This window comes from Akebia trifoliata, chromosome 16 (genome assembly GCF_017979445.1).
Source record: "Akebia trifoliata isolate Shusen 1 chromosome 16, ASM1797944v1, whole genome shotgun sequence".
Lineage (NCBI taxonomy): Eukaryota > Viridiplantae > Streptophyta > Magnoliopsida > Ranunculales > Lardizabalaceae > Akebia > Akebia trifoliata.
This window is the reverse complement of record NC_141390.1, coordinates 20,307,362-20,317,960: the sequence shown is the minus strand read 5'-3', so window position 1 is coordinate 20,317,960 and position 10,599 is coordinate 20,307,362. Positions and strand designations below refer to the sequence as shown.

At 34.2% G+C, this 10,599-nt stretch overlaps 1 non-coding gene across 1 annotated transcript; it reads right to left on the bottom strand.

The window, feature by feature from the left end:
* Positions 1-10,216: 10,216 nt before the first annotated feature.
* On the bottom strand, positions 10,217-10,323 carry LOC147382777 (small nucleolar RNA R71). Its single transcript, XR_015174112.1, has one exon. It is a non-coding gene; the product is annotated as a small nucleolar RNA R71 (small nucleolar RNA).
* Between the last annotated feature and the right edge of the window lie 276 nt (positions 10,324-10,599).

Here is a 10,599-nt window from a genome sequence, read left to right as displayed (position 1 = left end):
CTAAAATGATCCAAGACTTTTAATAAATAAAGAAGAACCGATCAAAAGAAGAATCAGTCGAAGTCCCAAATCAAACTAGGATCTCAGAACGATCCAAGACTTTAATAAATAATAGAAGAACTTACCAAAATCCTAGACTGGGCTTCTATTTAATAACGAAGTCCCTAGTTGGGCACGAGATTAGTTCCCAAACTCATTTCTCAAGCCGACCCAACAAAAGAAAAAAAAAATTAGCTCGATGTGCTTAAACCCCCATGCAATTTAGATGACTCAGCACAGTACACTAGTTGATCAAAAACTCGAGCAATAAACTTGATTCAACGAAGTCTTGTGACTTGACAAGTTTTTTATTTAAATAAAAATATACCTTATTGTGTAGTAAGAGTTGTTTTATTGAATTAATATTTTTATATGCAACTTGATAAGTTGGGCTCCCCCCCCAATTTCTATCGTTTTACCCGGTCAAACTCCAATAAATAAATCTGACTAGCTTGAGTTAGTCTTGAACTTAGCTTTTACATCACTTTTATGCCGAGTTAATTCAAGTAACAATTGGGTCACGTGGAATACTTATTATGGGCATAAGCTAAACCGTTGAGCAAAATGATCACTATGTACAATAGTTGGCCCCCTATCAATTTCATAGTTATACATGTTCAAAATATGGGTTTGGTTTACATTAAAATTATGCATTGGCATCGCATCAAAACGAATCATTTCACCCTTTTGTTTACTTATCCAAATTTGTGGGTTTCAATATACATTAATTATTGATGTACATATCCCACACCCCTTACTCACCCCTCCTAGCTTTTGTTTATCACGTGGCTTTCATTCACATCAAAGTTGATGTGGTACAAGACACAATATGATTTTTATTCCACTTCTATATGATTTTTAAGGTTTTGTTTAGGTTATCACAATACACATCTAACCTGACGTTCATTGATACACCTCAAAACTTTTTTCCTCTTTAATTTGGCTTTCATACTTTATGAACACAACAACAAGATTTTTAATAGATTAGAATTTAATACAAATGAGTCCTGACTTTCATACTTTCAGCAGTAGTGGGTCCAAATCATCACTTTCAAGCTTAAAAAAATATAAATTTCTTAATTCAGCAGTACAACTTGGTAAAGCCTCGTCTAAACCCGGAGCATATTTAGAAAAATTCTCACAATGGCAATCATGCTCATTAGAGAGACATTCAAGTTTTGAGAAATAAACTAGACAACTATGTACAGAGATGGGGGAATCTGTATCATCAACTTCATGATGATCAGACTCACCATTGTTTCCAGATGAAAAACCTGTTCCGGTCATTCCATTTGCATTGGGAAAGGAAACCATCTTAGGATCGGTAAATAAATCTCCAAATCTCTTAATGTCTAATGTATCTTGTTCGCAACCCACAATAGATGAGGAGGCTTCACCTTCCTTGCTCACCACTAATTGATTTTTCCTCTTTACAGAAAAGCAACAGAACTTCAAAAGTTTGAACCTATAAAGAAAGTTCACCCTTACAAGAATCCAAAGCAGGTTTAGGTTCCCTATTTGGGGAACAACCCAGACTTTGCAATTCCTAGCTATTCTGTAGCATATTGTCACTTTGAAGAACTTGATTGCTTTCATAACCTTGAACAGTCAAGATGTCGTAGTTTTGAGAAACTAAATCACGGCTATTGGAGTCTGTATTTGGTCCAACGTAATCAAGCCACGCAAAAACATCCAACGAAACCATTGTTTCTTCTTAGCTGGCATAATGTTCATTGCAAACTATCACAAAAAATATATAGATAACAAAATATTATACCTTGGAAAACAAGGATTGATCCACAGAGACAACATTGATCCAACAATTTCTGACTTAAGTAGATAAAGATTCAAAGTAACTAATAAAACCTGATCTAAAGATTAACTAATTGCAAATAGTAGAAATTTGAAAAATGAAGCTACCAATGTTAGGAGACTTAGATTGGTCGAATCCACCAGAAGCAATAATTATAGAAAGATAGAATGCATTTGATCGTTTTTTTTATCTTGATCTAATCAAAAATCTAATGTTGTAGATCATAAAATAATTTGATTCAAACACAATTGTCATTTAAGATTACGACTACTTTTAAATCAATGCCTGACTTAAACTACCAAAAACTAAGCATGATTTAACTTGACCTAATATAAGTTTAAACCGTCAAAACTTGTTATAACCGAAAATATTTCTTAATAATTATCAATCAAAAGTAAATCATATAATGCAATTAAAACATCAGAGATCAAACACATATCTATTCATAATTATCTTGATCTAGATTCATCGACCTCTTTAATGGAGATTTAGCCACAGATCACTGCAAAAGTAGATAAAAGAAAATGAATAAACAAAATCAGGGAAGAGACGAGAGAAGAAGTTGTTGTTTTATTGATTCTTGATATGAAATCTAGCAGTAACTCTTCTTCTCACAAAGCTTGAACAAAAAATAAACCAGAAACCCTAAAAACAAAAAAATAGAAAGAGAAAAAGAGAATAGGAAGGAAGATCAGAGATATCTTCTGGCTTGGTCTAGTCTCTATTTATAGAGACTAGATTAGAATTTCTTAGACTTGGAACACTCATGTATAACAAAATTTTCAAATCGTAATTTATTAGGTCATAAGTTGCGTCGTCATAACAATATACAAATCTTGAGGCACCTATTGCCGACTTCATCACGTTGAGGCTCCTGTGGGGCCCATGGGTCTATATTTTGATCCAGGTGTTTGTTTTGATCTCTTGATCGCAGTGGATAATTCTTTTATTCCATGAATTGTTTTTTAATTGAACGTACTTTAGAAATGTCATAAATAACTAACAAAAATTAAGTAGATATAAAAAACAAATTCAAAAAAAAAGAAAAAGGCTATAAATGCATTATCTTTAATTAGGGGACTTAACACTACGTCATAAGGTGAAAAAAGCGACACTAGTTTTGCGGAAACAACGACTGCTTCAAGCCGTCGTTTTAAGTGACGGGATCCAGCAGTCGCAAAATCACTGTTTTTCCGCGACTCACTGTTTCACGCACAAGTAGATTGTTCGACTGTCTCTCTCTCTCTCACTCTCATTCACTCAGCTCTCTTTCTTTCGATTGATTTTGAATGAAGAATCGAAATCAGTCGACTCTCTATCTCTTGATCGATCGATTTTGAATGAAGAATCGAAATTAGTCGAATCTCTCTCTCTTTCTCGATTGGATTTTGAACAAAAATCTTCGATCCTTCGTTCAACTCTCACTCTCAAATCTCGGATTTTGGCTCTTTCTCTCCATCTCGATCGGATTTTTAACAAAAACCTTCGATTTTTTGCTCGATCTCTCACTCACAAATCTCAGATGTTGACTCTTTCTCTCCATCTCGATTGGATTTTGAACAAAAATCGTTGATTCTTCGCTCGATCTCTCACTTATAAATCTTGGATTTTAAAGATAGATATTAGGGTTTTGAATCTGTGGTCAGACGCAATCAGATTTCAATTTGTGATTTTTAAGGTTGTTTCGATTTGGTCTGAACTCGAGAAGAAGATTAAAGTGATTTCGATTTGGCTTGAACTCAATTAATTCTGATTTTGATTTCGTTTGAACTCGATTTGGTCTGGACTGGAGAAGAAGATTAAAGTGATTTCCTTTTGGTCCAATTTCGATTTGGTCCGAACTGGAGAAGAAGATTAAAGTGATTTCGAGTTGAGAGTTTTAGGGCTTTGTTCGATCTCCCCCTTTCAAATCATTTTAACTTACCTTCGATCTTTCGAATTTGAAGTGAGTTCTGCTGGTTTTGTGATCGAATATTTAGGTAAAGCTTTTGATCGAATCTTAGATTTTCCTTAATAATTTTAGAGTTTCATAGATTTTCTTTATGTCAGATATAAAGAAATTGTTGTGGTGTAATTAAGTGCTACTTTGATTCCAAATTCATGAAATTGTTTTTGAATTTAATTTACGAAACATTCTTTCAACCTCCAATATATAATTGAAGTATAATGAAGAAAGAACTCTGATAAGAATGATCAATATAATTGAGTGTAATCAATAGTGATGATTGTTTGTCAGTATGATTTTTAGAAGATAAAGTTGATCAACATTATTGAGTGTAATCATACAGAGGCTTGTCTGCAGCAACCCTGTGAAGCACTCCACATATGAACATATCTCCCAGGATATAAGATTACAAAAAAAGACTACACAGATGAGCTTTTTTTTTTTTTTTACTTTGCATGAAAGAAAAGCAACAAAGAAGAGTGATGGATAACAAGAGAAGAGCTATACTGTACTTTATTCTAACCATCACAATTAATAAAGATACTCCATTATCCTAGGATTATGGTTGCAGTAGGGTTCATGCTATGATTTCCTTTAATTGCAAAAATAAATTTATTGCTAGATTTTGAGGACATCTTTTAATTGCATAGGGCATGATTTGGCTAGTAGCATGTATTGGAGAAATCCCTAGAATGTTGTGTAGCCCTTTAAGTGTTCTTAAGAAACATCACAATGAGTTTTCCCTTCCTAATTCTTTCATTTTGAGTAGAAGTAAATACCATTCTATCAGAGTTATGTGCTTGAAATTGATATTTTCTTCATATTAGAGGCGTGCATTCATTATAGACTGTAAATGACTGTTTCATGTTTATGATAAAAGATATCTGTTCTTGTTTAGGTCCCCAAGGGCCACAACTACAGAAGGTGCTGGAAAGGTTGACTGGACTACATACTGCACCAAACATTTTTATTGGTGAGCTAATTCTTTATACTTTCACCTTGCCATCACATATTATGAATAACCTTCACTTTTGAACATGGATCATATTGATTCCAGTTAAGCTTTTTATTTTCGTTTCTAAACAAACAGAAACATGCATCAACCACGTAGATGTCGTATTTTCCAATTCCAAAAAGTCTAAAAATTTCTGATCATGCATATCTGCTAAAGGGACTTTGCCTAACTTTCTATTTTTAAAAGGCTGTGAAACTAAGGGACCATAAAGCTTAGTTTTATTCCATGATACACATTGAACTTCCTCAGTCATAGTTAAGATATAGTTGTCAGTTTGTTTGTCTTAAAAAAAAACTTTATTAAGTTGTTTTCTTCACTAAAAGGGCAATATAGTAATGATTGCAATTTTCTATTATTGAATAAAATAGAGGAAAGTGGGATTTATTTGTTAATCCCTTCCCTAATTTCACTAGTCTTCCTCTCTTATCATTTTTTCTCAAATCATTTCCTTTGAAGTGGTGCTATGGCAGTTATCCTAGTTGAAGAGGTTAGGGTTTCATGGCTCCCAACTCATTAACTTTATGTGCAATAATCCCCAAGAAGACTTAGGTGCCAACTTTTAAGTTGGTTAAGTTTGCAAGTGTTAATATCATAGACTGGCTGGTGAGTGATTCTCTAATTACTAGTCACTACAACAAATATGGCGATTAGGAACAGTTTATAACCGTTCCTAAGAAAATATGAAACGGTTTACTGACCATCTCTAATTGAGGTGTCGTTAATGAATTTAAACGGCTAGAAGCCGTTCTTGATCTCAAGATTTGGAATGGTTAAAAACCGTTCCAAAACTCAGATTTTGGAACGGCTTAAAAACCGCTCCAAATATGCATTTATATATAAAAAAAAATATCTTAGACATCGATTTAAAATCCGATGTCCATAAGAGTGATGTCCTAAGTCTGAGACTTTAGGCATCGGTTACAAACCAGTATCTAAACTTAAAAAAAAAAAAAAAATTTATTTTAATTTTTTATTTCTACGCACTTTTTACCCACGGTCAAAATATACCCAAATAGAAAACATTGAGATTCTTTATCACATTAATTTATACACAAAAAGAGTTACAATGAGTCATAAGTACAAAATTCAATTCATGTGGCTTCAAAGCTCCCTGAACAATCTCTTGAACTCCTCTATTGCCACGGCAAACATCCGATAGCTCTTCAACTGAAACTATTACAACTGAAACTATTAGAGCAGAAATATCACCCCCTATTGCTGCCTTGGATAATGCTTGCAGAAATCTTGATCGCTCCACCTTAGTCACAACTGTTGATGGAATCAATGAAATAATCTCCTTGGGCCAATCCAATGCCTTTTCCCATATGCCCTCACCAGAGATAGCAGTGCATATGTTATCTAATTAAAAAAAAGAGGTTCACTTATCATAAATGGAGATGAGTAAAAAGCTGATTTTCGGCAAGAATAATTTCCAAACCGTGGAGATCATTTTGACATATTTAGCCTTATCAAGAGACGATAGATAGAGAGAACAATAACGTATGCTCAAGAGTACTTACCACTTCTAATCAAGAACTTGGGAGTGCCCTAGTTAATGAGGCTACCAAGATTCTGGTAATGCTTGCACCTTGAGGAATTACCACATTATCCCTGATAGATTTGTACTGCTCTCCTCGATTAGAGTTTGCAAGATCAAAGACATCGGATAAGAATGTCCATATGGAATTGCAGGCCTTCTTTAAAAGCAATAATGAAAATAGAGGGTAAGTTAGATGGGAAAAATGCCAATATTTAGCCAAAATAATTGTGAAGAATATAATTATCCATGTCAGTATTGCTTCCTCATTGAAAACTACTGGGTCTCTTCTTGCTTAGCATAGAGAATCAACTAGATTGATATCTGATCCCTTACTGTGGGTATGCCTACTTTTGGGTAGAGGGCTATCTAAGTTCCTCAGAGTTACACTCACAACATATTTGCAAGCCTAGCATGGAGCATCCATCGTTCTAATGTCCCAAGCACGACTACACAACAAGAACTTACAAGCTCAAATTGGACATCGACAAGAAAATTTAGGCATTTAACCTTCGAAAATTGTTCCCTAAAAGGAAAGTTATTCAAGAATCCTTACTGATCAAATATAGCTTTGAAAATTGGCCATAACCTTTGAATTGCATATGCCACAGCTTCAGGGTGATTTACAAACCTAAAAATTAATAAGTTGGGCAATTGAGAAACCACATAATAGAAACTGGGATACATAAATAAAATACATGTCAATTCTACCTTAAAATGTTTCCAAGTTGATCAATATGAATAGTAAGCTCCCGTGCAATTATTTTTTGCAATGGTCCTGGACATTGATTGATGATTTCCTGTTTGTTTAGAAACAAAAATAAAACAGTATTACCCAGTCCAATAGAATTTTAGACTACTTTCTTTAGAAATAGAATTTTAGACTATTTTTTTTAGAACACTAACCTGTAAAGGAGTTACAACTGGCAGGCATAAAGCCTCCAGGGCTTTCTTAGCATGCATCTGTGATGGTATAGTAAACAGACCTGCAATATAAAAAAGAATGTACTTCACAAGAAAGATCCAGAATAAGAATGGTCTATCAATGACAATGATACTAGCAGTACAGGATAAAGGACAGGATAAAGGTTGATCTAATAGATGGCTACGATCATCCAGCTGAGATTGGCTTCAAAGATCTCATAACTTACTCTGATTTCCTAGTCTTTGCTTTAAACTGCGCTTGAATGTGTCTAATCAGAATGTCATCGGCACCTAACGGTTTTTCTTCATCTTGCATTCAAATGGAAGTCATAATCAACTTTTAGTGAAAAACAACATGATCTTATCTGCCAACCGACGCTAATTGTACTTTGTAGAACCAAATAAGAGTAAAAAGACATAACACTCACACAGAATTTCCAATTTTAAATGAGCATTAAAGAGGATATATTATCTGGTTTAAAGTTTTGTGTCACTCCTGAATGTTTCAACCAAAACTTTCTGTTTTTTTTTTGACATACAAGAATGCCACATTATTTAATCTCCAACAATCTTTACCTTTCAAAAAAAAAAAAAAGGAATGCCACATTAATATTGTTTTGAAATTCCAAATGTATCCCAATGTTTCGCAAAACATTAAGGAACATAACAGAAAAACATATGTATTCCCATTAAGTCACGGGTACCTATGCTCGTTCCAGAATGTTTTAGAAACATTTGTAATGTGTATTTGTAAGGTGGAGTCCAAAATTTCAAGTTGCTATAGTTTTAGAGAGAATAAAGGAAGGTCAAGTAGTTGAGGGCATGGGTGTGTGTTATTTAAGCTTGGTTTATTATTCGCAGTATTGTTTGTTGATTGTAATGGAAACCAATGATTAAAGAGCTAGACTTTTACCTATGGGCCACATCTTAATCATTGAGTCCCTGAAGTTTGTGGAGAGCACTAGGGCATGCAAATTATGATAACATGACTTCCACTAAATGCTAACTTCCAACTTCTGCCTAGTCTTTCCAAACCAACAACATCCCATTGCCAATCTGACAATCTTCCACACTATATTATAATTTCAAACCTTTCATGAAATTTTTTTACACATGCATGATATTTTCCTACAACCAAACATATATCAATCACAAAGGATGAGGAGACGTGCATTAGTTATTGATTCCACCTACTCTTACTAAGTTAGTAAGGATTTCACCCTTTACTAGGGGTCATTGGGCTCAACTTGTGTCATCCAAGAACATGATCCCATGCATCTCCCAGTGATTGTCATTAAGCCATCAACCAATTAAAGAACAAATTAACAATTAGAACCAAAAGGAAAAGACTTAAGCCCAACCACTAAACAATTAAACAAGTCTAAGCTGCTTATAACCATGTTTGGACTTTAATGACTACCCATTAAAGAATCGGAAGATACCTCTAGTATTCCATTCCCAAAGCTGCCTTTTCTAAACGCACTCCACTCTGGCTGTTTGTCCCAACAAAATCTACCTTTTGCATGGCCTTATTAGAAATTCACATAGCATAGCCCTCCAAATTCTGGTATGTTATCTCCAATGGAAGGACACTTTCCTGGGTCATCTGCATACTCAACATCAACTTTTTCTAAGCTCCCACCATCTCCAACTGTTATATAAACAGGACCGCATGGATCCAATTTATAGTTGTACATTCTATTCATTCACTCATAAGCGTGCACCTGTCAAGCATGTAAGGGATTAAACCCTATTTAGCATCCTTGGTAATTTGTTTATGAAAACACTTGCTGTTGTCTAATTTACGCACGCAAGTATACGTATCGAAACAAGTAATAAAGTGATAAGAAAGTATCGTTCCCACGGAGACTAAATACCAATCTATTGCTAATTACTAATTTATTTCACTTTAATTTTATCCAAACAAAAGTAAAAATAGGATTTATAAACAAGAAAAATAACGGAGAAAATAAATTTGCAGATTTAAAATTAATGAATGATAAAATCTAGGTTTATAATTTCCCCCAAACAATCCACTTGATTAAATTATCTTTCCTTCTATGATAAATTAATCAAGTGGATTGTTTGGGGGAAATTATAAACCTAGATTTTATCACTCATTGATTTTAAATTTGTAAATTTATTTTCTCCGTTATTTTTCTTGTTTATTTTTAAAACCTATTTTTTACTTTTGTTTGGATAAAATTAGAGTGAGATAAATTGGTAATTAGCAATAGATTGGTATTTAGTTTCCGTGGGAACGATACTTTCTTACCACTTTATTACTTGTTTCGATACGTATACTTGCATGCATAAATTAGACCAACAAGTTTTTGGCGTCGCTGCCGGGGACTAATTTATTAATCTTTTTTGTTAATATTAATTCAATCATATTTGATTTTAGACCAAACGTTTTTTTGTTTTGTAAGTGTTTGGCTAGTGTATGCGTAGTACGGGAAATTCAAAACTTGTTTCTTTGGATCTTGAGATCGAGAAAACTTGTCGAAGAAATAGAAAGAAAAAGCGAGAAGCTTCTCAACACCATACAATGGCCGATCAAAATAATGGTAATGAAGATGCTAAGTCTATGCGGGACTATGCTGTTCCACTGGTAGATGGGATTCACACTAGTATTCGTCGTCCAACAATACAAGCCAACAATTTTGAACTCATGTAGGCTATTATTCAGATGGTACAAGCATCTCAGTTTGGGGTTCACATGTCGAAGATCCCAATGCACATTTAGCTAATTTTCTAAAGATATGTGTGACTTTCAAGTATAACGGTGTTGATGATGATGCCATCCAGTTGCGACTATTTCCGTTCTCATTGAGGGACATGGCGAAGAATTGGTTGAACTCATTACCAAGGGAGTCTATCACCACTTGGGATGACTTGGCGAAAAAATTCCTTGCTAAATACTTTCCGCATTCAAAAACTGTAAAGTTGAGGAATGACATCACTACTTTCATGCAGTTGGACAGTGAGTCTCTTTATGAAGCCTGGGAGAGGTACAAAGATTTGCTTCGGAGATGTCCTCATCATGCTCTACCGGAATGGTTGATCATCCAAATTGTCTACAATGGGTTGGTTGGATCTATTAGAACGAGTGTTGATGCTGCAGCAGGTGGATCTCTTATGACGAAGACATTTAAGGATGGGTATAATTTATTAGAGGAGATGACCTCTAACAAATTCCAGTATCATACAGAGAAAATGAATCCAAGAAGAATAGTAGGAGTGCATCAATTAGATACTTTTACTGCTTTGACTACTCAAGTGGCCTCTTTATTTAAGAAGTTGGATTCATTTGGAGTTCATACCAT